Below are 27,259 nucleotides of genomic sequence, written 5' to 3'. Positions count from 1 at the left end.
CCTTTCCTTTCTTTTCCCCACATAGAAATACTTGGTCATTGAAAATGGCTTCTTCTTTGTCCCACTCTTCTTGTTCTACAGGCATTTCTTGTTGTTTCTTATAGTTCAGGATCTCCATTTCTAAAAATTGAAATACGAAGCCAAAAGAACTTCTTCCTTCTTGTGCATCTTCTTTCTGTTTTTTTAAGTTCCATTCTCAATTCTTCCAAGAGTGATACCATTTTAAAAACTTTTAAACAACCACCCGATTAATTTTAATCCTTTAGATCCAATAACCAAAAATCCAAAAATCACCAAGTAATCCAAATAATCCAAAGCCATTTCTTCTTGCTTCTTTTTTCCACTTTCTCTTCCTGGGGTTCTCTTATCTTGTTATGTATCTTTTAGGAATCTTGTTAATGTTTCACTGTTAATTCCTTTCATTTCCAGGTGGTTTCCTCCATTTTTCCAGATCCCACCCTTTTGTTTTTTTTTCCTTCTTTTAAAAGTTTTTCAGAATCCAGAAACCTTTATTATCACTTTGACATTTTATTTTCAGCTTAAATACCTGTTAATGTCAAAGTGGATTTTTGCCAGTTTCTTGCTTAAATCTCTTAGTTGTCAATATAGGGAAGAAAAGAAAAAAAAACCCAAATCCTTTCCCTTCCTTCTCTCATTAGCTGCTTCAAAGTCTTCTTTGGGAACAATGTTGTTCTTTATAATTCAAATTCCAGGTACCTTATATTGTTGCTTTTTCAGTTTGACCCAGTCAGCCAAAAACTTTCTCTTCTTATCTTCCTCTTGCACATTCTTTTCCGGTCGAGTTCTTCTTTGAGGTGGCCATTTCTGACCACCGCTGCAACCACCTTCAGGAAAGGGAGTTATGGCCAGCTGGGGAGGAGAGATGTGACTCTCCTTGATCCTGCTGGTGGTCTCCGCCCTCTTCACCACCTCTACGGGGTGGCTTAGCCCCGAAACCAGCCAGCTCAGGGTGCTCCAGTGGCGAGCATAGGTCGAAACTGTGCACGATCACAGATTTTGGTCTGTCACTGAAGAAGCTCAAACCGGAAGCCCGGTCTGATGGTTCTTATTACCCTGTTAGATAAATATTATTTCTTTCAGAAACTCTAAATAAATGACAGGTTACAAAAATTGGGCTTTTCAAGTGTGACGCTGATGTCACTGGGACAAAATCCGGCAATAGTAGCTCTTTCAAGAAGATGCCTTGATATGGGATTGCAAAACAGAATATAGCAAAATGTCACTTAGCCTTCAATTGGAGCACAAGAAATTATACCAGCATTATATTTAGTCTAGCTTACAAACAATAAATTTTGCAAAGCCTTTACATTATTGTGATTTAATATCTTACCATCAGCAATATTGAAGGGCAAATATCTCAAAATCCCCAATACTGAAAGATTTTGCCCTTGGAAAGATGGAAGCTTTCTAAATCGTAGGATTACAGCCTTCTGTACTGTAATTTTTACCATGACACTTGCAATGAGTTACTAACACCTCTTCTTAGTACATTTCCAGCTCAGGCAAAAACATTCTACATGTAGCTTCTTTTAATGAATAATAAAGATACACTTGCTGTTACACAGTTTGTATTTGCAAACTGTAGAATTCATGTCTATGGAGATTCTCAACCATCCAGGTCATGGTTGTCCCAAAGGTGCTTTTTCAAAAGGCAAACATTCTTTCTTGGTTTTTTCTCTTTTCTTTGAAAATATTTTACTTCTCATCCAAGGAGCTTCTTCGGTTCTGCAGAATTCTGTAGAATGCACATGTTATTGAAAAGTAGACTAAGCACAATTACAGGCCTTTTTACCATTCATGCTACATGGTATTTTGCATTGTGTACTTTATTGTCTTTTAAGCAGTCTGGATCTGTGATTAATTGAATTCCTAGATAAGTGGATAGGTCAATAGATGACTAAATGATTGATTGACCATCACCACCATTGCTTTCTGAGATGTGAAATCGCCCAGATTTTGTGGAGTCTTAAGAATTTTTTATTGGATGAAATAGATGTTCACTTGCAGAAGCTTAAGACACATATTTTGCCCTTTCAAACCCCAATTCCTCTCCTCCAAATAACAGATAATCAGAGTTGGAAGTGTTCTTGTAGGTCATCTAGTCCAACCCCCTGCCCAAGTGGGAGACCCTACACCATTTCTGACAGATGGCACTCCAATCTCTTCTTGAAAGTCTCAAGTGATGGCACTCCCACAACTTCTGAAGCTAAGCTGTTCCATTAGTTGATTGTTCTCACTGTCAGAAAGTTTCTCCTTATTTCCAGGTTAAATCTCTCCTTGTTCAGCTTCCAGCCATTATTCCTGGTCTGGCCTTCGGGTGCCTTGGAAAGTAGCTTGACCCCTTCCTCTCTGTGGCAGGCCCTCAAATATTGGAAGACTGCTATCATGTCTCCCCTGGTCCTTCTCTTCACTAGACCAGCCATGCCCAGTTCCTGTAACCGTTCTTCATATGTTTTAGTCTCCAGTCCCCTAATCATCCTGGTTGCTCTTCTCTGTACTTTTTCTAGAGCCTCAACCTCAACATCTTTTTTATAGTGTAGTGACCAAAATTGGATGCAGTACTCTAGGTGTGGTCTTACTAAGGTTTGATTTTTCCTAAAGAACCTCACTATTTTCATGGGAAAGAATCCAGGCCAATCATTTTGACCCTGCTTCTTTTTTTGGTTTGTTTTCTTAATGAGCAAGAAGGAGTTTTGACACTGACAAGCTATTTTATTTTCTGTCATGGCATGTGATGAAGGAAAAGCTGCTGATTTTTCATTTAATTTTAATATTTTTAACTATAAGGGAATAGCTTAAAAGTCTTTCACCCCACTTTGGCTCCTATAGAGATACAGTATGTACACGAATGTGCATTGTCCCTTGTTTATTTATTTATTGCATTTATATGGCTGCCTATCTCACAGAAGTGACTCATGGCAGCATACAACCATCAATAGGAATAACAAATATATAGAAACTCATAATATGAAAAAAAAATATTTTTAAAAAACCCTAACCACTTGGTGAAAGTAAGAGATCAACCCCCAATAGTTCCTTGAGATTCCCCAGGCCTGGCAATCATTTCCATAAAACAATGAAGCAGATTGTAGAGAGCTGTAATAGGAATTCTTTGGATAGATTAAATGAGTGATATCTAATGGAACTCCTCCTACTTCTTGGCTTCCACTGTGTCTGCACTAACAGACCTCAAATGCTTTTTCATACCGTGTGCCATCTGCTTTAACAAGATATTAGAGAAGGACAGACTGAACAACGGAGGGCCTGCTATGAGGAATTTTCATTGTTCTTCACGGATAAGATTAATCAGATTCACCTTGACTTGAATTCCAATGCTGAGGCAACTTCTTGTCTTCTTCATATAGGTTTTATCCAGCTTGTGGATCTTGGAGACATAAACATGTATGGGGAAAATGAGGGTTACCCTCTGGACAGAACTAGCACTATGATTAAGGGAGATGATATATAACATCTTGAAGATAGAATTAAAAAGCCTTGCCTTGATCAGGAAGATATCCAAAGGGCCGCCCCAACTATTCTATCCCTAGAATAAAGGTAATCATTTAAAGGCCTCACAAGCTGGCCTCACCAATCCAGATTCGTTAGGATGGAAATGATTCTGGACTTATTTCAATCAGGATTTCAACTGGGGTAGGAAACTGCTTTATACATGGGGAGGGATGATCTACACTGGATAGTAGATTAGGAAGTGTAGGAAGTGTAACTCTGCACTTCTCGGTGGCTTTTGCTGTCCTCAGCTGTGATATTATTCTAGGTTGTGCATGTCAGCCCTATGAGGCTGACCAGGTGAGGAAATAAACTTCACAGAGGGTTAAGAACTACTTTCATTTAGATCAACAATAAACATTATTATATTTGAATTTATTAGTCACCCAACTCTAGGGACCCTGCAATAATCTTCCTTGTCTGAAAAACTTTTACAAAATATACATATTGATAAGGTGACCAACTTTTTTACAATGAGAAGGAGGACACAAATAAATTGAAGGAAAAAAACAAAGCCACTTGCTCATGGCACATTCTCTCAAACAATTCTCCTGTGTGGAGCGTGTGTGTCTCATAATCGCATCTCGCCACACTGTACCGAGCCTTGATGAATCGCCATGTCAAATACAAATACGTCACATCACACACAACGGATCGGATCGGCATCGATCAAATACGGAGATTTACAGATTAGTCTTCAAATATCAAAAATGAGGTCATGTAGGAGGACACTTTTCAAGAGAGGACAGAACTTACAAAAGGAGGACTGTCCTCCCTAAAGGAAGACAGTTGGTCACCTTAATATTTAGAGTATGTGATGTTCAGAAAATTACAAAATTGTCAGCCTCCATATTCAACACTTCCATTCAAAAGCACATGAGTAGAGATGGACAGCAACTATTATGAATTATTTTGCTGATTAAACTTTAAAAAGGGAGATGAGTAGGAATCAAACTAATTGGACTTTGATATCAAGTATGTATAAATTTGATTATACCCTCCAATAAACCCCTACAATTAATATTATCAGGGGACTGAAGCAAGGTTGTGAAATAAAACATACATTCCTGTTAATGCATCTTTAAAAAAAAAACAATCAAAAAGTTGTTTTTATTGCTCTAAAGTGCTTTCTTTGTATTTGCTAATAAGAAACTGGATTTGCCATTTGAGTTCATTAGCTTGCAAGTTCATCATTAGCCTGCTTTTGAAGCTGCTTAAGTTCTTAAGCTACAGCAATTAAAAATCCCTTGCTGTATCTGATATTTTGCTTCACAGAAAATTATTTGCTGCAACATAATCTGACTTGTAGCTTGGCTTTAAGAGGCATTAATGTAGTGTAATTAAACATTTCAAAGATAATGGTCAGGTAATAGGTTGGGACCTGCTGAAGCTAATTCCTGTCCAAAGTTAAAGTTAGCAGTGGAGTCACTTTCTGACCTCCGATAGCTAGAAAATCAGATGGCAATAACTCTCAAGGGATTTCTTTTTTAAATGAATTGTTACATGAATGGGCATGCCCTAAGGGATACCCTTGAGGGATTTGATTTTTGTGGATTCTTGTCAAAAGTTAACTCTTCTACTTTAATTTTTTTAAAAAGCTCATGAGAAAAAAAACCTATCTGCTCAAGAAAAGAAACTGAAGAGTACTGTACAGTCCTGGAGGTCCACGTGGTTCTTATTGGTCTTTTGTACAGCTAGAAAAACCTGGGGTGGCCTGTGTGATCTATTCTCTGATGGTGTTTTTGTTGGAAATCTGGAGTTTTTGGTGCTCTCTGTAATTGGCTGTTTTCTGGCAGAAGTTTTATTACCCAACTAAGTAACATCATCAGTGCCAGAAGATAGTGGGATTTGGTCTCTGTTTATATACAAGTAACACTTATATCAGTGGTGGGATTCATTTTTTTTACTACCGGTTCTGTAGGTATGGCTTGGTGGGCGTGGTATGGCTTGGTGGATGTGGCTTGGTGGGCGTGGCAGAGGAAGGATACTGCAAAATCTCCATTCCCACCCCATTCCTGGGGGAAGGTGACCACTGGTTCTCCAAACTACTCAAAATTTCTGCTACCGGTTCTCCAGAACTGGTCAGAAACTGCTGAATACCTCCTCTGAATATAAAGAGAGACCAAATCCCACTTCCTTCTAGCACTGATGAGGTTGTTAACTAGTTGTGTAATGAAATGTCTGCAAGAAAACAATCAAGCTCAGAGAGCACCTAAGACAGGGCTGTCAAACTCCCAGCTCATGGGGTGGATGCATCATGCGCTGGCCATGCCCACACCCAGTTTAGCAAAGGGGGGAAAGTCCTGATATGTCATGTGATGCCGCTGTGACACCATGAGTTTGACACTCCTGACCTAGGATGGTTCAACTCTGAGCTACAACTATTCACTTCTGTTGGAAATACGTTTATTTTACTTATCCTCCATGATGCCTGACATATATTTGCTATTGATTTTGTTTGTTGGGTTTTATTTATTCATATACACAGTTTTCATCCTACTATGTAAGCCCCCTAGAGGTAGTTTTATGACTGAGGTGGTATAAAAGCTGATCAAAAGATAATCTCCATAATTTGAGAACCAGCAAGGATATTTTATATAGATACAGCTTACACTTTCCCCAACACAATGCCTAACTGGCTGGCAAACCCATTATTTATTTATTTGTTTGTTTGTTTGTTTGTTTATTTATTTAATTGATTTGATCTGTCAATCACTTACAAGATAATAGGTATAAGTATAAGAAAAAATGGGGACAATAGGACAATAGAACGGGAGGCACGATGGTGCACTTATGCACAATCCACTGGATTATCCACTGGCGTGTCTGATACTATCCATTAAGCATATCATTCTGGAAAAATATAAAGTTGTTGTTTGTAATCCAGAATGTAATTAACTCAGAGGAGACATTTAACAAAATTCTGCTAATGTATGAATACCATTTCACAAACTAGATTTTGGACATCAAACTGATGAGGTGTCCAGCCTCAATCAAACACATATTTCTGAAAGGAGTATAATAAAAAATTAATATGCTTCATGCAGATCTTATTGCACTACTAATATAAACCCGAGAATGCACAACCAGGCAATCCATTACATTACATGTTGCCAGGCTGGTAAGGCAAGGGTTTTGATAGTTGAAGGAGGCTTTCCAAATCCTGCAGGTCAGACTGTACCCCATTTTACAAAGTGTAGTACAAATTATTCCCATATTTACCCAAAGACAGTTGAGGGAATAAATAATGTAGGGAATAGATTGGCTTGAGTCTAGGACAAGTCACCCTGACCAACTTACCTGTGGACAACTCACTGTGGCCAACTCATAGGGGGACAACTCACCTGGGACAATTCAATGTGGGATAACTCCAGAGAGGGACAAGTGAATTGCAACAGGTCTTCTCTTGCTTTAGGTTTGAACCAGAGATGGTATTCAGTAGGTTCTGACCAGTTCTGGAGAACCGGGAGTGGAAATTTTGAGTAGTTCGGAGAACCGGTAAATACCACCTCTGACTGGCCCCACCCCCATCTATTCTCTGCCTCCTGAGTCCCAGCTCATTGGCTGGGTCTCCTTTTGTTGCCCTGCACAGGAGAACAAAGCTGGAAAGCAGGTTAGTGGGGTGGGGAGGGAATGGGATTTTGCAGTATCCTTCCCCTGGAATGGGTGGGAATGGAGATTTTACAGTATCCTTCCCCTGCCATGCCCACTAAGCCATGCCCACAGAACTGGTAGTAAAAAAATTTGAATCCCACCACTGGTTTGAACGTTCTCAATTCACAAGTCCTGGAGGCTGGGGTGAGCTGCAATTCTACTTGTCCCTTTCTTGAGTTATCCCACATTGAGTTGTCCTGTGATGAGTTGTCCCATGACGAGTTGGCTGTGGCGATTTGGCCACAGCATGTTGGCCAGGGCAAGATTATCAGGGTAAGACAGCCAGGGCAAGTTGGGTGCCATGAGTTGTCCCATTCCAGATTGACTTAGCTCTCTAGACTAGAATTCTGCCTCAGAACCCAAGATTCCTCAAATCCATAATATCACACCTTCATATCTGCTGAGCAAAACTCCATATTGGTGACAGGAAGGGCATCTGGCCAATAAAACACTCTGCTAACTCCATTCAGCTGCCCAGACTCCACCTTGCAATGGATTATGGGGTCGTTAAATGATGATGATGATGATGATGATGATGATGATGATGATGACGATGATGATAGAGAAGAAAATAGCAAGATCAGGCATGATAACACATAATGCATCTATTGTCCATGCTCATGGAAGTTCTTCATTCAAAATGGGATCAGGTTCTCCCTTCCTTGTGTATTTCAGAACAAAAGAAAGAGCCCTCTCAGTGCCAGAGCAAACCCAAAACCTCTCTGGTGAAGAGGTTAAATGTCTATAGCTTATCTATGCTGATATTGAACTCAGAAACACTGGGGGATGCTGGGCTGGTGACCTCATCCCCCACCATGTGTTCTGATGGCAACGATTGCAGTCTATGATTGCATAAGAAACCTAGCCTGGCGACGCAAGGTCAAGAGCATCCTACTTCTATAGAAAAATCTTTAATCAGAGAGAACAGACAGCAAGTTATACATAAGAAAGACTTTGCTCTAGACCCAGGAAAACTCTTGACATCAAGAGTTACTCTAGGCTGATCTTGATAGGAGAGTGATCCTCTGGGGTGCAGCATTATGGTCAAGGTAAAGTACGGGCATGCAAACAGCTTCTCTACACTAGAAAATGGTAAGAGGGGGGGAAAGAGAAAGAAAGAAAAAAAGGAAGGGAGGGAGGGAGGGAGGGAGGGAGGGAGGAAGGAAGGAAGGAAGGAAGGAAGGAAGGAAGGAAGGAAGGAAGGAAGGAAGGAAGGAAGGAAGGAAGGTTTTCTGTGATAGCTTGGAAGAGTGCTGCAGCACAGGGAAGTTGAAAGAAAAGAAAAATTGGGAGGAGGGGACACCAGGGACCAAAGTAATAAACTCCCCACCACCCATGGTCAGGCTTCATAGCAGCTGAAGAAGACAAATAGAAAAAAGCAGCTGCTGCCACCGCCTAGAGGGAAATCTAATGACCCAAGTTATGACCTTCCACAGGCAGAACGTGCCGAATAAGTCAGAAAGTAACACGACAAGACAGGGAAGGGGAATGGCCTCTTGGACAGCTGCAGATGAAAGTTATTCAACTTTATTTGATGATTTGTCAGATTTTACACAATCGTGTATATTGCCAAGCCTTTCCTTTCCTTTTTTTCAGGCTCATGAAATTACAAATATTGGATCAAACCAAACATCCATCTAAGGCAAGCAGGAGAAATTTGGGCTTGGATGCCAGGGCCTCTTTTTATAGTATTTGGGGCCACATAGGTTTGCAAATACTCTTACAATTCAAGAGTAACAGAATGGCAGAATTGGAAGGAACCTTGGAGATCTTCTAGCCTATGGGTGTTAAACTCGCCGCTTCACATTCCCATCGCATGATGTTTAGTGACATTTTTCCCATTCTCAGAGCTGGGGTGGACGTGGCCTGCATGTGATGCATCCAGCCTGTGGGCTGCCAGTTTGACACCAATTGATCTAGTCCTACTCAAGCAGGAAACTCTATACTATTTAAAACAAATGGTCCAATTTCTTCTTAAAAACTCCAGCGGTGGAGCACTGATAGAAGGATTCTGTTATTGAGAATGAGCACTTTTGTCATCACTTATTAATAGGACAAACTGGAGGCATTTGGCAGTTATCACAGAGGCCAGAAGTCCAAGAAGCTACTCTCTTTTGAAGTAGTCTAACAACTGAACTTGAAATTTCTTTTGGTTTTTCATGACAGGTTTTCCCAGCATTTTTAATTCTTCCTTTAAAACCACCTGCCTATTGGCCAAGACATTTTCGTGGAATTCCAAAAAATAATATTGCTCTATTTAATAATGTTTTACCAAATAAAATATTAGCAAGCCTACTCACAAGTAACATGAAAACACACAGAAGAGATTAACATTGCAGTTAACTCTGTCACTGATCATTAGTACTTACCTGTTGCTGATTGCTTTGTAAGTAGGTGCACCTAAATTTCATCTTGTTTTATTCAACGCAAAGGATTAGTAGTCCAACCTTCCATTTTGTTTCAAAGTTTAATTAAAGATCTGTAAAGAAATGTGTCTGATGCAACAGGCGTCTGCTTTATAAACTTTATGAAATAGAGAAGAGATTGGTCTTGGTGTTTATTTTCACTGTTAAAAAGCGTAACTGCTAAGTGCTTTGAAGAATAGAAATTTATTTCCCTATAGTCCTGGATGGAAATTGTTTATTCATTTGAAAATCTAATTTATAAAGCAACCCAACTCACAATGATTCTGCAAAATAAGTTCATTCCACCCTGGATCCACCCTGAATCTATGTCAAGAAATATCCATATTCACGCCCCTAGGGAGTGATTTTTTTTTTTTAAATCTCAGTTCAGTCTTCAAATATATTCTAAAGCAGGGGTGTCAAACTGGATTTCTTCGAGGGTCAGGTCAGCATTGTAGTTGTCCTCTAAGGCAGGGGTCCCCAACCACCGGGCCACGGACCAGTACCGGTCCGTGGATCACTTTGCACCGGGCCACAAAGAAAATAAAAATAAAATAAAAATGGCAGCTTTCTTCGCCTTCGGTGAATGCTGCTGGGATCAGGGATGAAGGACACAAATGAAAGAAGGGGAGGGAGGAAGCAACCAAAGCCTGTCCTACTCTCTGGCTCAGTGGCTTCGGTTTCCTCCCGCCTCGTTCCTCTCTCAGTCGCTCTCTCGCTCCTCCACCAGCCCAGGAAGAAACTGCTTCAAAGAAGCCCACAGGGTGGCTTTTCCTGTCGGCGCAGCTCCTCCGAAGCGCCCGTTCACCCCCACCCCGCCGCCAATCAATCCAGGTTCAATCCAGTGCTCCGTTCTGCCTGCCTGCCTGCCTTCGTTTCTGGTTGTTTCGGAGCAGCTTCGGCTGAGAATAATAACTATTCACCTCTTTTACTCAGCCGAAGCTACTCCGAAACAACCAGAAATGAAGGCAGGCAGGCAGGCAGGCAGAACGGAGCACTGGATTGAACCGCGGGCGGTGGGGTGGGGGTGAACGGGTGCTTCGGAGGAGCTGCGGCGACAGGAAAAGCCACCCCGCTGGCTTCTTTGAAGCAGTTTCTTCCTGGGCTGGTGGAGGAGCGAGAGAACGACTGAGAAAGGAACGAGGCAGACACCTGAGGGATGAGGCTGAGGGAGGCAGGGCCGAGAGGCGGGGCTTCTCAGCCGTCCTGCAGGGACTTGTCCTGAGCTGCAGAGACAGCCGTGGGCCGCCGCCGCCCAGCGCTCAGTTTTGAAGGCGCTCCTCAGCCCGGCGCAGTTCCTGAATTTGCAGCTAAAACCCTCCGTTTTAAATGTCCCAATAGAAGAGAATATCTGTCGCTCAGGGTTGCAATGAGGAGGCATTGGCGCTCCCTGAACTTGGTGGTTTGCTGGCAGACGTTTTATTACCCGACTAGGTAACAACATCAGATGTTACCTAGTCAGGTAATGAAACGTCTGCAAGCAAACCACCAAACTCGCCCCGGTCCTTGAAAAAGTGTTTCTGCGTGAAACTGGTCCCTGGTACAAAAAAGGTTGGGGACCACTGCTCTAAGGGCTGGCTGTGGTGGTGGTGGGAGACGGATGGCAGATGGGATGGCTGGCCTCCTGCAGCATTCTGCCAGCCAAAATGGGGCACAGGGGCGCATGTGCTCCCCCATGCCCCATTTTCACCAGCAGAATGCACGCCCCCTCACACCCTGTTTTTGCTAGCAGGGGCACCGCAGGCTGGTCCTTTGCTATTTCCAGGCTAGCCCCATAGGTCAGTTCTAAGCACCCCTTGGGCCATATCTGGCCCATGGGCCTTGAGTTTGACCCCCCCCCTATTCTAAAGCATTCTAAAGCTTTCCCTATCTATATTATTATTATTTACACATGGCACTTTTTTGCATGTGTCTATGTATGATCCTTTGTCCTCTTGCTTTGAAATAAACCTTCCAGGTAAGAGAACTTACATTTAAGTCTATATGGATTAGACTAATTATATGGATATATGGATTACAGTATGCCCTAAGAATTTAATTTTCCAAATATTGATGGAACAAAAGCCTGTAAAAAGGAACTGCAGATTATTTGTATGAGGCTGTTTCGTTTTTATGGATAAGCAATCCAAATGCAACCAGTGAAAGTAGCTGAGTATTGCTAAAGGATCATCAGTCTGATTTTGGATTGAGAGGGGATAGAGGGGGTGGGGAGGGAATGTTATGCTTTATTGATAAATTATATTTTTATATTAAAATGAAAACATGAATCCAAGTTACTTCCTTCTCTCATTACTAACTTTTATTTAGTGCCAAACCAAAACTGACCCCATTTATAGCTTTCTGATTAATAGAGCTCAGCAACAATTACAATAACTTGCAAGGAGTTCCTGAATACCTTTTTCTATTCGATGAGTTGGTACGTATAAATTACTCAATAGCCTCCAGCATTTCCCCACCCCACCCCCCGGCCTTTGATACTCAAGAGTATTCTTCTGCGAGAGATTACGGACTTGTTAGGAGATCAGTGGATATCACATTATACTCTAGGAGGGGCTATTTATAAGAAATTGGATCTTGTTATCTGACTCCGAACGGAAAACCGCTGTGTGTCTGGCATGGCAGATTGCATAGCATAGCAGAGTAATGACAGTTCTCTGGTGCTTGAGCTGTTGCTGAACAGAGCTTGCAGCTTCCTCATCATTAATCATGTTGGCTGGGACTGCTGAGAACATCTTCACACGGTAGCACAACATAAGATTCCAGGTCACACTTCCCCAGTTATCATTTCACACACAATCTAAGCATGCTATGTCTCACTGAAGTCCAGATACCCCTATCAATATTTAGTTATGTGTTTTCTTTTCAAAAATCATGATACTGGGAAATGGAAATGAATAGAGCAGAGAGTTCTGTAAAAGTTCCTTGCCAGATAAACATAATCCCATTGAATGTATATCTGTCTGTCTGTCTGTCTAACACCTAGTGTCTGTCTGTCTATCTATCTATCCCTATCCCTATCCCTATCCCTATCCCTATCCCTATCCCTATCCCTATCCCTATCTCTATCTCTATCTCTATCCCTATCTATCTGTATCTGTCTATCTCTGAATGGATTGAGGTGGGGGGACGGGTGGGAATGAAGAGACAGATCAGTTCTAGTGGTATATAACTCTATTGAAAATTAAACCTGTGTCCTTTATCTTTGTGATTATTGGTGTGTTATTAACTTTTTTTCTGTTATTTATACCCTAAGCTGGATGGGACTAAAATTCTCTTTTCAATTAAAAATGGATTTCTTCATCATCTTGATATTTCCCTATAGAGTGGATGTGTAGGAAGCAAGCTACATTCACTTGATTGAAATGTGTTCATATAGGGAGGGGAGGTCTATTCTGGCTGTTTACAGCCTGTGCTTATTTTTTTTTCTAAATCTTTCCTATATATATATATTGAGTTCAGGTGACTTTTCCCCAACTAGGTGGGTATAAGAATACAATACCTTTGGGTAGATCTTCATCCCAGAATTATGCTCTTATAAATCTGTATATTAAACTGGTGGGACCTTCATTGAACCGAGGAACTTCCAATTAAAATGTAGAGATCAGACACACTGATACACTGCCACACTGTGAAGCCAGAACAATAAAATCACTCTGTCTCAGAATATACAGGCATTCAGCATTTCAGACTGCCAAGGTGCCATGATTTGAAGTTCAGAGAGTAGATTGTTTATTGTGAAATGCCACATTTGCATATGACAAGAACATTCTTTTATTTTTATTTTTTAAAATCCATGCTAATACTTTCACAGATGTCGATGTAAATAGCAAAATGCAATATGTACATATGTACACTGGGGAGTTTCGGCACTTGGATCAATAGAGAGTCTGCTTATGCATTCTGAATTGTCCATTTTCATTTGGGGAAATTGCTCCTTTTATTTATTTCTTACCAATATACACCCCTTCATCTCATTAAGGGCCTTGGAAAGTCAGTATCCGTTTTGTGACAGGCTAGAACAGAAAATGCAATTGTTTGAACAGTTTGTGGCAACTTGAAACTTTAAAAAGTTGTTCCGTGTAAGGCTGGGCTTTTTAGAATCCCAGTGCCTGGCTAGCTAAGGAATTCTGGGAGTTGGAAGTCCTTAGGTCATAAAGGGGCCATAGTTGCACACTCCTGGTGTACCTGTAGATTTTAGGGCCTCCTGGCTCTGGAGATTCTCTGTCTTTAAAGTTTCTTCAGTCAGAGGACTGGTACCAGTTTGGGTGTCCTCCTGGACTCACAGTTCCTGCTACAAGAACCGGCGGCAGCCATGGTTAATGACTTTTACACTGGTTCATCTTCATCTGCACCAACTGAGGCCATCTGGTGGTGAGTCACTCCTTAGACATCTTCTCTTGGGCTGCTGTATTGTACTCTACATGGAGCTGCTCTTGAAGAGTTCTCAGAAGCTGCTGCTGGTCCAGGAAGCAACAGCGTAAGTAATTTTGGGCATTTCTCATTATGCTCATATAATTGAGCCCTGTGAACTGCACTGGCTCCCAGTAGGCTTCTGAGGGACAATTCAAGATGTTGCTTATCACTTGTAAATCATACGTCCATCTGAGACTTTAAAAAATGGAACTCAAAGGCCATAATTCTTCCCACAATCCTCTGTGCTCAGAATGTCTTATACCTTCATTTTATTATTTGGTAAAAGATGGCATAACCTACAAGAAGATAAATAGTTTACCCTTTGCCTTCCTCCCGAATCTTGCAGAAGGCAAAGCAATCCAAGAAGAGGGTAGATTTAAAGGGTAGAATAGTATAGTAGGGACCTTAGGCAGAAAGATCAAGCTCCACAGGGCTGTATCTTCAGGTCTTAGGACAGGGGTTTCCAACCTTGGCAACTTTAAGCCTGGAGGACTTCAACTCCCAGAATTCCCCAGCCAGCTGCTGGCTGGGGAATTCTGGGAGTTGAAGTCCTCCAGGCTTAAAGTTGCCAAGGTTGGAGACCCCTGTCTTAGGGGACAGAAATGACTTCTTGGAGTAGCAATTGATAGACAGCAGTTGCAAACAAGATTGCATGGATACTTGAGTTGACTTGGCTCTATTAGACTAGGTTCTAACATGGCTAATGGTAATTGCCCCTATATGTATGACCTTCCTTCCTTCCTTCCTTCCTTCCTTCCTTCCTTCCTTCCTTCCTTCCTTCCTTCCTTCCTTCCTTCCTTCCTGACATGTACTTAATTACAGAGGGAATGTGCATGATTAAATCTACCTAAGATTTAAAATTGTCACTTGTAACATGTGATGGAAGGGAGGCATGTACAAAGAATGGAAGCAGGATAATACTTACATGTACACTGGCAGAAAGAGGATTGGGAAAATTTGTGCAATTTTATTTCAAGTTTTTAAAAAATAATAATATCATTTTTAAAAATAATAAAGACCTCTGAAGGAGAAATTCAAAAAAAATCAAGATGATGGGGGCAACCATGTGACTTCAGCCCTGTTCTTTTTTGATGTGTGCCTCATGCACTGTAAAGATAGTCCTCGACTTACCATTCTTCCCCAAACACTATAAAGCTCAAATGGAAGAAGAAGAAAAACCCCAACTTACATCCCAAATACAGGTAGCCCTCAACTTACAACAGTTTATTTAGTGACCATTTGAAGTTACAGTGGCATTTTACATGGTACTGGCTGTAGTATGCCTTACTTGATTTCCATCTGATTCCGCCTTATAATCTATTGTTCTCTGGTTTTATTTGTTTTTTGTTTAATTTATTTGCCATCTATCTAGCTGTGGGGCTACTCTGAATGGCTTACAATAACAAAAGGGAAGAAAATGAAAGGAATGCAAACTGAACAGAAGTAAAAAAATGATTTACAAGCAATTTTTACACTTATGACCATTGCAGCATCTCCATGATCAAGCAATCCAAATTCAGACGGTTGGCAACTGGCTCAGATTTATAATGGTTGGAGCATCCCAGGGTCATGTAATCACCTTTTGCGACCTTCTGACATGCAAGGTCAATGGGGAAGCCAGATTCACTTAACAATCATGTTACTAACTTAACAAAGGCAGTGATTCACTTAATGACTGTAGCAAGAAAGATCATAAAATGGAGGGGAGAGACTCATTTAAAAATGGTCTCACTTAGCAACATATTTTTGGGGCTCAATTGTGGTCATAAGTCAAGGACTATCTGTATTCCTCTAAAAACAGGCAGGGCTTAGATCCATGCTCATGACTCCATACATGACAGCATAGCGCTGAGTGCTTAATGTAATTTTATGGTGGGCTTTTATCACCCCCTCCAATTCCTCTGACTTTGCCACATCGATAGAGAGAACATACATCTAGAAATGAAACTAACATGTCAAACCTTTTTTTAATCTCAGTCCAGTCTTCAAATATATTCTAAAGCAGGGGTGTCAAACTGGATTGAATGCTCACTACTCAACCCTGTAAAAGGCTGGGTTTTAGAATGCTGCATTATGGAGAGAGAGAAAACAAAACCAGCATCCTGAATTCTAACTATTAGCATATGGAGCTGATTTCCTGGTTTTGAGCTTTGAAAATTAAAGGCAACAGAGATCTTTATCTGCTTTGCTTAGCCGGATACAGCAGAAAGGTAGACATTTGTAAAAAGCAGTGGTAATGTCAGCACATAAGTACACTTGCCGTGTCTTTATGCACTACACTGATAAGACTATGGAAAAGTGTCAAGCTATCTGGGTTCTAGTCCACCTATAGTCAGAAGTATAATCAATAGCCATATCTTTGTTTTAAAAAGCTTTTAGAAATGTGAGAGTGGAGCAATCTGTCTTTTCCTTCAAACCTTTGCATATATTGTAAATTTAAAGAGTATCAGCATTCTGGAATAGTGTTTGCTTTAATGAAAATATTCTCTCTCTCTCTCTCTCTCTCTCTCTCTCTCTCTCTCTCTCTCTCTCTCTCTCTCTCTCTCTCTCTTGTATCTGTCAATGACATTTACCATTGTCTTGTCCTTTGATGGCTCGTTTCTGTGTCTATTACTGTATTTCTAAATTTCAAGCAAAGGGGAGTATGAATTCACCCGATAAAGCATCTCTAATTTCCCAAAGGTTAAAACAGGCCGTATTTTATTCCTCTGCATTAGGCTATTAAATTAAGGGGGATGAGGGGAAAATAAGGAGAGAGAGGGCAACTCCCTGTCCTGAAAAATCCACTATAAATTTTTTAAGTGGACTTCATCAATTTGGTTCATCCCCCACACCTTTCCAAAAAGTGGCAGGAGGGAATCACATCAAGTGTTCTGTGCAACCTGAGAGTGGCACTTGACTTGGTAAAGTCAATGTACTGGGATACTGTATTTCTACTCTGACCCAGTTACATTATATTGTTCAGAAGAAGCTCTTATTGTTCTGCATTATAAGAACTGAAGAAGATGCTCAATGTACAGTTTTGGCTATTGTTCATCTAGCCCATTTTTTTTTTTTTTTTTTGTTCACTTGGACGGCCAGTGATTTAGAAATTGAACTAACCTAGAATAGTCACTTGCAAATCATGCACAGTATAATATTTTTTTGTAAGACGTATCTCATCTTTTCTCAACTTCTCATCTTTCCTACTGTTGTGGTTAGCCGGCAGCAGGTGCGGACGGCTGAGGAGAGCGATGACTCAGATGAGGGGCCAGGACCATCAGGGAGTGGACTGCTGCCTTCAGAGATTGTGGGGGCTGGCAGCAGTGACGAGGAGGTTCCCGAGGAGCCTGTGCCAAGTGTGCGTGCGTGCAGGGCTGCTCGCAGGAAAGAGCAGCTGCAACAGCACAGGCGACTCGGGAGTAAGGCTGCAAGGTAATGGCCCCTCCTTCAAGAAGATAAAAGCCAGCTGTGAATTGGATGTTCTTTGTAGGAAGCAAAAATGTTTTGAAACTCAAGCTTCATGGACATTGCAGTATCTTAAGTATCTTGAGTCTATTTGAAGACTCCTGTGTTGTAAAATATTTCTTATCTGTTGAGGTTTGTGCTTATCAAAGTTAATTAGTTTGCAGCAGCCTTTTAACTGGGGATTCGTAAGAATCATTAAAAAGTTTCTGTTCCCTTTGGTTTGTGTTTGTTTTATTGGAAAAGGGTTTGGGTCAGACCACCTACTATCTTTTCCTATTCGTTTCTTATGATTTATCAGCTGTTGTTTGTAACTTATGATTAATGATTGTAGCTATGATTTATGATCTATGACCTATTACTTGCTGTTTATATGTACACTGTGAGCTTATGCACTGGAGACAAATTCCTTGTGTGTCCAATCACACTTTGTCAATCAAGAATTCTACTCTGTTCTGTTCTAATTTATACCTTATGGCAAATCTCCACTGAAACACCCTATCCCCGAATATCTCATTTCTCAGTGATTTACTGATCAAAAGGTGAAGACTCCCTCAGATGGGAATTATTTGGTGTCATATCTGATAACAGATGTTTATCTCTAGAATGTTTCAGATGATTTCCATGTCACACATGGAACTGGAAGCCATCAGTAGATGTTACAGTTGCCAAGAAATATGAATAAATCAAGGGACATCCTTATTTTAGGCTGAATAGATCCAGAATGAAATGTCCACTCAGCATATGAAGTTCACTAAAAGGACAAGATAGTCCAGGGCTAAACTTTCTCACTAAGGTGCTCAGATGTTAAAAACAACAGCACATCACATGTCTTCTTAAAGGCCCTACAATAAAGCTCAGAACTACTATAGATAGTAATAACCAGCATTGATCATAGAAGAACCAACGAAACATATTTTATTCCCTCATTTTGAATTCTTTCATGCATTTGAAGTGGCCCCATAGCAATACGTATGCTTAGTTGTTAGAATGCAAGTTGCTATTCTAGATATCTAATATTGTGGAAAGCATTATTGTCAGATATTATCTGTTTCCATTCAAACCATATGATAGGTTCCTTAGCAAACCCAGCATGCTCTCTCTGAGAACTGATTGTGTAAGCTCAAGTAATGATCGTTTTCACTTTTGCATGACAATGTTATGGAATGGCAGCAGAAAGTGGTGTTTGTCAAGCAACCCAGTTTCAACTGGAAATTCCTTAAAGTGCAAGGAATAAGACTGTCAGCTTGAAGAACCTCGGTTTATGTTACTGTAGAGCAAACCAGAAAAGAAACCACTTTATGCAGATGCTCTAGTGCAGGGGTGTCAAACTCACGTCATCACGGTGGCATCACGTGACATATCGAGACTTTTTTCCCCTTCACTAAACTGGCCGTGGGTGTGGCCAGCATGTGATGCATCTGGCCCGCAGGCTGGGAGTTTAACAGCCCTGCTCTAGTGGCACCTTCATTCCTTTCTCGTTAAATGCATGTTCAGATTTGCATCTAAAAATACATGTTAGAATCAATGCAATCGTGCTTGGAAGTGCTCTTTGATGCATACCAAATTTCCTACAGCATTGGATGTATAAATAAAATGAAATATTTTTTACAATTTATTCTTTAAAAAATACAAATATATATTGTTGTGATCATTTTCTTATGAAATAGTTCTAAATCCTAACTAGAAAGAGAAGCAAGCCACATAGATATACAGTATAATATTTGTATTACTGCATAGTAACATGGAAATAAATTCATTTTGTAATAAAGTCCTTTCAAATGTAGTAATGTACTTGTATTTGTAATGTATTTGCTTTTGAAGTGTCAACATGTATAGAAATGAGTGGAAATTCTATATTTGCTTTCCTAGTCTCCCTCCTATCCTTCCTGCTTATTCACAACAAAAGTAACTACCTTTTGGAAATTATTTATATTGATCACAGAAAGTCATTAAGATGTCCAATTCCCTGATTCTTCCAATAAGGCAACATATCCTGAGGCTTAGCAAGATACTATCCCTGAAATCCACAAGTTACGATTTCTTATTGAAAGCTGTCAGAGGGAGAGTCTTAAATAAAACAACTTATTGAAGAGTAGCTATTATTAAAGGCTAGCTAATAATAGTGTATCCAAACGAATCTAAGTTACAGTCTTCACATCAAAGAAATATGAAATGAACTCAGCTAAGGAATTATTTTGGCATTTTTAAGCTGTACACTTTGATCTAATGGACTGTGCATTTCCCACTTTAATTGTTGTTTCTTTCTCTTTAGCCTAGATGGAGACATCATCTGAAGAAATCCAACTGTGAAGAATCTGGTTAACATTTCTCTCAAGCTTGACCATTTTAAGAAGTTCAGATGTTTGCTCCCAGAATTCCCCAGCCAACTAATACTGGGAGTTGAAATTGACACCTTTTAAAATGGTCTAGGTTCAGAAACACTGCACTAACATAAGCAATCCCTGAGAAGATGAGGTAATTACAGCACTCATCAGTGTTCCAGTGATGAATGAATCCAGCTTTTAGGGCTTCTACCTGAGTTGGAGCAGGCTCTAAATACTCAGCTAGGTCCATTCTTCCCTTCTTTACGTAGTTGTTTAGCAGAGTGATAGCATGTGGGGAAAAATGTCCTTGTGTCTAGTTGTCTTAGTCTTAGTTTTTGCTTTTCTGAGGTTTTTTATCGCATATTTCTAGAGAATGCCTAGGGGTGAAACAGATCTTGAGAGACATTTGATTGACCACTTGGTCGGGCCAACTTTAAACCATTCCCTTTAAATTTCTCCAGATGACATAGCTCATGATATAATATTTTTATTCTTTACAGTATAATTCTTTCTTTCTTTATTCTTTCTTGGCCAAGTGTGATTGGACATACAAGGAATTTGTCTTTGGTGGATAATACATTAATCAAGAATCATAAGATACAACATTTAATGATAGTCATAGGATACTACAGTAAATAAGCAATCAAAACCATACTAGGAAACTAAATAAAACAATATAAATCATAAAGATATAACCAACAAGGTTATAGTCATAAGTAGAAGGAGATAGGTAATAGGAAGGATGAGAAGAATAATAGTAATACAGTCTTAGTAAATAGTTTGACAGTATTGAGGGAATTACCGTAGTTGTTTAGCAGAGAGATGGCATGTGGGAAAAAATGTCCTTGTGTCTAGTTGTTCTGCTGTGCAATGCTCTATAATGTCATTTTGAGGGTAGAAGTTGAAACAATTTATGTCCAGGATGTGAGGGGTCTGTAGATATTTTCACAGCCCTCTTTTTTATTCATGCAGTATACACAAAATGCATTTTAGCTTCATTCTACTCTTTATAGGTATCCTTCTGTTGAATGTTACTATACTCTAGATATATCCTTTACTAGGCTAACCAAAAAAAGGAGCAAAAAGCAAAATATAAAGAGAGGTGAAGAGCAAGCTATCAATTGGCACTGCTTAGATCTGATCTATCATGAGTTCATGGGCAATAAAAACATTTGTTCCTTAAGTTGAGGAACACTCCTGATAATACTATGGAGACCCAAGAAAACAAACAAATGGATCATAAGAAAATCAACCTAGAGTTCTTACTCCTGGCACTACTAACCAGTTTCAAATTATCAGAGATTGGACACATTATGATGTGAAGACCAGCTCTCTAGAGAAGGAAAGGTGAAAGGAAAGAGAAGAGGATGACCAGCAGCAAATTGGATGGATTGAATTACAGTACCTATGGGTGCACCAATGAAATAGCTGAAGGAGCAGGTTTGGAACAGATTATCTATGTAGTCGCTAAGAGTCAGTATTGACTTGATGGAACATAATCACTCAATTAATAATTATTCCTTGGGAAAGGAACTGAAAACGATATGACATATCCTGCTTTGAACAAGTTTAATAAACTCTCTCTTCCCATGACTGAATTCCTGTAAGAGAGCTTTTTCACTAGTAATTCATAGCATTACCATCTACTGGTATTTTAGGATATAGATCACTAATGCACTATGTCCGTGATGGCGAACCTATGGCACACATGCCACAGGTTGCACGCAGAGCCATTTGTGCAGGCACACGAGCCCCAGCCAAACTCACCTGCACTCAGTGGTGGGATTCAAATTTTTTTACTACCGGTTCTGTGGGCTAACTTGGTGGGCATGGCATGGCTTGGTGGGTGTGGCTTGGTGAGCGTGGCAGGGGAAGGATACTGCAAAATCTCCATTCCCTCCCTGTTTTCCAGTTCCGTTCTCCTGTGCAAGGCAACAAAAGAAGACCCAGCCAATCAACTGGGACTCAGGAGGCAGACAATAGATGAGGGCGGGGCCAGTCAGAAGTGGTATTTGCCGGTTCTCAGAACTACTCAACATTTTCGCTACCGGTCCTCCAGAACTGGTCAGAACCAGCTGAATACCACCTCTGCCTGCACTGCACATGTGCATGCCTCCCAGCTGATTTTTGGCCCGTTTGAGGCATTTTTACCCTCCCAGAGGCTCAAGGGAAGCCTCTGCAGCCTTGGGAGGCCAAAAAATGGGCAGGGGTGGGATTCTACCAGTTTGCACCTATTCTCTAGAACCGGTTGTTAACGTTCTAAGCAGTTCGGAGAACTGGTTGTTAGAAGAAATTACTGGCCTAATCCTGTAAGGAAGGAAGGAAGGAAACATTCTGGTGTTGCTTACAGAAACTGCCTCTCCGTTAACCTTTATTACATTCTTGGCAGGACTAGACTCCCTGTCTCAGGAACTTCTCTGGAGTTTTTTCCCCTCCTTTGCTGGTACTTTGCTTGTATGGAGTGACCATTCAAAGTTACAATGGCACTGAAAAAAGTGACTTATGGCCATTTTTCACACTTACAACTGTTGCAGCATCCCCACAGTCATGAGAGGCCAGGCGAGGAGATGCATGCCTCAATGTGAGTGATACTGAGTTGGCCATGCCCAGCCAGTTACATGACCACCAAGCCATGCCCACCAACTAAGCCACGCCCAAAGAACCAGTTGTTAAAAAATTTGAATCCCACCCCTGAAAATGGCCCTTCCAGAAATACTGGAAGTGCCAAAATGGGCCCGTTTTCAGCCTCCTGAGGCTCCAGAGGCTTCCTTCGAGCCCACGGGAGGCCAAAAACGGCCCCAAACGGGCTGAAAATCAGCTGGGAGTCATGCACATGTGCAGTGCAGGTAAAGGGAGGGGTGGGTTGTTGCGCGCACAGGCGCAGGGAGGGTGCATTGCATTGTGAATGCCGGCACACAAGCACGGTTTCGGCACATCAAAACAAAAAGGTTTGCCATTACTGCATTATGTGATGGTTGGGTGACATTGTAAAAAATCTAGTGAGGAAATATTCCACGTTAGGAAGAAAACCAGTCTAAGAATATCAAAGCAGATTATAGAATTCTGAGCAGGAGGTGGGAAGTGGGACTGCCACACCTGCCTTTCCCTCCCATTTTCTTCAGCCTCTGATAGGAATCCAGGTCGGACATGCATGGAAGCTGGCTCTGGTTTTTGTGTCTAATAGAAATCAAATAGAAAAACATCAACAACCATTGATTCCTTTCACCTGCCAGGGTGTTTCATGTTATAGGCTGTGACAGACTGGTTATTGGCAGATATTCTTTAAGCTGCCCAAATGTATCGGTCACAGTTTGATAGCCTCAAAGCACTAGAAGGAGACCGATTATAACATGGTGGATTTATGCTGGTGTCTCCCTTCTGAAGACTAGAGCTCTGGTCTTTAAAAGTAGGGTGAATACAAGTGAAATGGACTGATTATTTAGAGGCCTGGACTGATGGAAGCTTCCCTGCTAGCTTTTTCTGACAATCTTCAAATCAAACAGGGTATGGACTAAGTGCTGGAATTAAGACATGCTGCTCTTGAAAATGACAGCTCCTTTAATGAACATCCAAAAGGACTTTTTGCACCAAGCAGGCCCTTAACATAATTTTCCTCCCTTCAGACCACTAAGTGATTACTACCATTTAGCATTATTTGTTACAAAAACAGCTTGAGGCTTCAAGAATTTTTTTTTTTTTTTTTTGAAAAAAAACCAACCACTGTGCATTGCAGAATACCAAGGCAGGGAATGAGAGGCAAGGAGAGAGAAAGGAGAAGAGAGAGATAACCTGCGCTACAGACCTTGTAGTTTAGAAGCAAGACATTATTATAATTAAGCGCAACCAGTTATATTGAATTTCTAGTGTGCTTATTCATCTTCATATCGACCTTTGAGTTGAGGTATTAATAGTTCTATCCAGAAGATGGAAATTGACATGGAGAAATAGTTACCAGCACGGTTACTTAGTTTGTTGCCGATTAAGCAGTAGAATTCAAGCTTTCATGGGTCAGACCTAATTAGGGATGTGAGAGAAATCTGTTGCAGTTGCATTTAAATTTTGAACTTGCACAAACAGAAAAGTGCAGCTGTCCTCTCCAATTTGCCTTTCTCCAAATTGTGCGACATGGTTCACTGACCAAAAGATGGGTACAGAAAATACCGACGTAAGGGAAAACAGTCTGCAGAAATATATTGAGTCATAAACATTATCAGCAAAAATATATATATATATTCCACACATAAATATAGGACAATTTTATTTGCAAAAATACATATAACCCAAGAAAAATCTCAGAATAAGACCTACAGTATATGCTTTTTTTTAAAAAAAGAATCAGCTGGAATAACAGAAATCGAGTATGATCATTTTTGCCATATTTCTGGGCAAAAATTGAAGAGCTGATTACTTCATTTACAGCCCTGAAAGTTTGAATCGAGGTAACAAGGATTCAGTTTATATGAAAAATGCAAGAATATGGCCAGCAGCCCCTCTCGCCTCATTTCTTTTTCTTTTTGAATTTTGAGGACGGGAGGCTAAGGAGTGAAATGTATAGTTATACGTGTATATCATTCATTCAAACATTCTGGCCCCTACCAAATGTTTGTGGAGGACTAAGCTGTAAAACCACTACATTCAAAGCTTAAGGCATCCTTTAAAACCTCAGTCCTCTGTTAAAAAAAAGTAAAAAAATACAAGACCCCGTGTATTCTGGTTATATATCTCTATCATGACTTCTTTTCTCTTTCCAAATAAAAAAGAAAGAAAGAAAGAAAAGAGTCTTTTGTTCTCTCAGTATTGGAACTACAGCAATAAGTGGGGGTGGGTGGGGAAGGAGTTTTGGTATCCTGGAGACCTCTACTGATGAAGGAGAAAGCTGCAGGTCTATGAAGTAATAATTTAGCTATTCCCAACACATTCCCACACCAATGCAATAAATTTGATAACGTGAACTAATGGACTGTTTTGGAGATGGCATTGTTTTCCTTGCCAGCAGCGACCCTTGTGTTCTCAGAAGTTGTGTAGCCTCTGTTTATAGGATCCTGCATTTATTTGTTGACATTGTCAGAAAAGAGGAGAGAACAGATCCCAGAAGATTTGGGGTAATGATTGGAGGTCATCCTTTTGCTTCAGCAATCCCTGGTCTCTGATTTTCTTCCCTATTAACTTTGGAGACCAAACTCCTTCTTAAGAATTTTAAAAGCCTCACTCACACATTTCAAATGAAATTTTGAAGGGTGGCTACGTTTTAATCAATTTTTAAAAACTTGTATTAACCTAATTTACACCGATTCTGAAGGTATGTTTTGCTTGTAAGACTGCAACTTAAAAATATAATAAATAAACATATCCTAACATCGTATTGCAAAAAGGCTGGAATATGTGGGGCTCATAGCAAAATATGTGATGTGATCTTGCCTATCTTTTGATTGGTTGGTTTGCTTACTCGTTTGCTTACGATAGAACTGATGTGAACGACTCCAATTTTCATTAAAACAGTTTCATTCTCAAATGAACATTTATCAAATTTAGCATATCAGATATGCCCTTCAAACAGTTATTCCACTGGTACAGTCTGAAAGCTCAAACAAGGAGGAGAATACCACTCATAAATTATCCATATATAACCCTCTTCCTAAAAACCTTAACAGACTAGCTTTCCTGGCATGCTAAATACTCAGCATGCTCTTGGAATGTTGAGGTTCTTTCTCTAGTTAGTATTTTGACATAACATGGCTGAGAAAAATGATAAATGAACTTGGAAGACAGGTCCAAGTTCATCTTCAAATATGAACCATGCAGGATATTGTGGGTCAGTTAATAAGTAATATGTATCTTTCTCATTTGAGCTTTCTCAAAATACATTTCTCAAAAGCTCAACTACAAAGATAGAGCCTATATCTTAAGCCATATCCTTTTGGAGGCTCCAGGGCTCAACCAATCCTGGAGAGGAGAGTATTTCAGTTTATATTCCTGTGGTTTTCAATAAAAAGTATTAAATGGAAATTAAAGAATTGTTGCTATCTGAGAAGGAGCTTCTAAGCTGGAAATTCATGACAAGTTTAGTGTGTAAATACTGCAGCACCATTAAGGGAGACCGTAGTTTGTTGAAAATGCATCTGAAAACAGTTTCCTGTGCTTAAAAAAAATGATATTTGCCTGTTTTTCCTGCATTTTATAATTCACAGCTGGATACATGAACCAAACCTGCTGTACAAGCCTTGCTTCCAAGCAGATATGAATCATTTTCATATACTTAATTAAATATTTATTATTGCATTTATGTCATACTTTTTCTCTGAGAGTACAATGGAATGTACATGCAAATTTCACTTCCCCATATTTATCTCCATAATAACCCAATAAGGTGGTTTGACTAAAAGTAACTGTCCTAAGGGCACCCAGTGACTTATGTGGTCAGTCATAAATCTTGTTCAGGGACAGCTACTTCACAGAATCAACTAGCTTGAGTGAGAAAGTCCTAGGGATGAACAAGTGGGCTCATGGTAGTTATTTTGTAGTTCTATTCATGAAAAGCTATCACACAACTCCTCCATCATACCAGGCATTCCTGATAGGATTTGAAAGGGACAAATCTTAGGGGACATATCCTAGAAGGGCCTGAGAGCAGTTCTCAAATGCCATCCTATTGTGTAGGTCAACCTCTCAGTTGAGTGCTTCATTCCAATTGGGTAAAAAATTGAATCAGTGCTGTATTTATGAGTGCATATCTAACACAGGTCCTGGAACTGCAATTGTTCTGCTCTCTTGTCATTCTGATAACTACCAGTCTAGTCATCTTATTAATCAGTTTAAATAGGATTCATTTTTCATTTCAGATTACATGTTCAACTAGACAGATTGAGGTTATTGCTGTTTGAGGGTTCTATTGCTTAAAGTGCATACAATACTAGTGTCCCTGAGCACATACAGAATGTCTGCCACTCCTCTCAGATATGTATAAAAGTTCCTCTTCTTCTTACAAAGTATCAAGGAGAAAGACTCTGTCAGTCAAACAGACCTTGACTTCCCACAAGGATCAGAATGCAGCATTTATCTTTCAGAAACTGAGTGTTCCTGTTTACATCACAGCAAGGCCCCTCTCAATAAGTAAAGAAGGCCACTCTTAGAACATTGCATCCAATGTTGACATGATATAAAAAAGATATTGAGACTCTAGAAAGAGTGAAGAGTGTAGAGAAAAGCAACAAAGATGATTAGAGGACTGGAAGTTAAAATGTATGAAGAACAGTTGCAGGAATTGGATATGTCCAGTTTAATGAAAAGAAGGACTAGGGATGACATGATAGCAGTGTTCCAATATTTGAGGGCTGCCACAAGGAAGAGAATCTCTCTCAGATTCTCTCTCATACTCTGTCTCTCATATTCTCTGTCTCATATTTTCTCTGTTTCATATTCTCTCTCTCTTTCTCTCTCTCTCAGATTCTCTTGTCTCTCATATTTTCTCTCTCTCATATTCCCTCTCAT

The sequence above is a fragment of the Notechis scutatus genome, chromosome 1, assembly GCF_049901735.1.
Source record: "Notechis scutatus isolate UNSWTSFEM ecotype Mainland chromosome 1, rNotScu1.2, whole genome shotgun sequence".
NCBI lineage: Eukaryota > Metazoa > Chordata > Lepidosauria > Squamata > Elapidae > Notechis > Notechis scutatus.
This window is presented reverse-complemented; position numbering follows the sequence as displayed.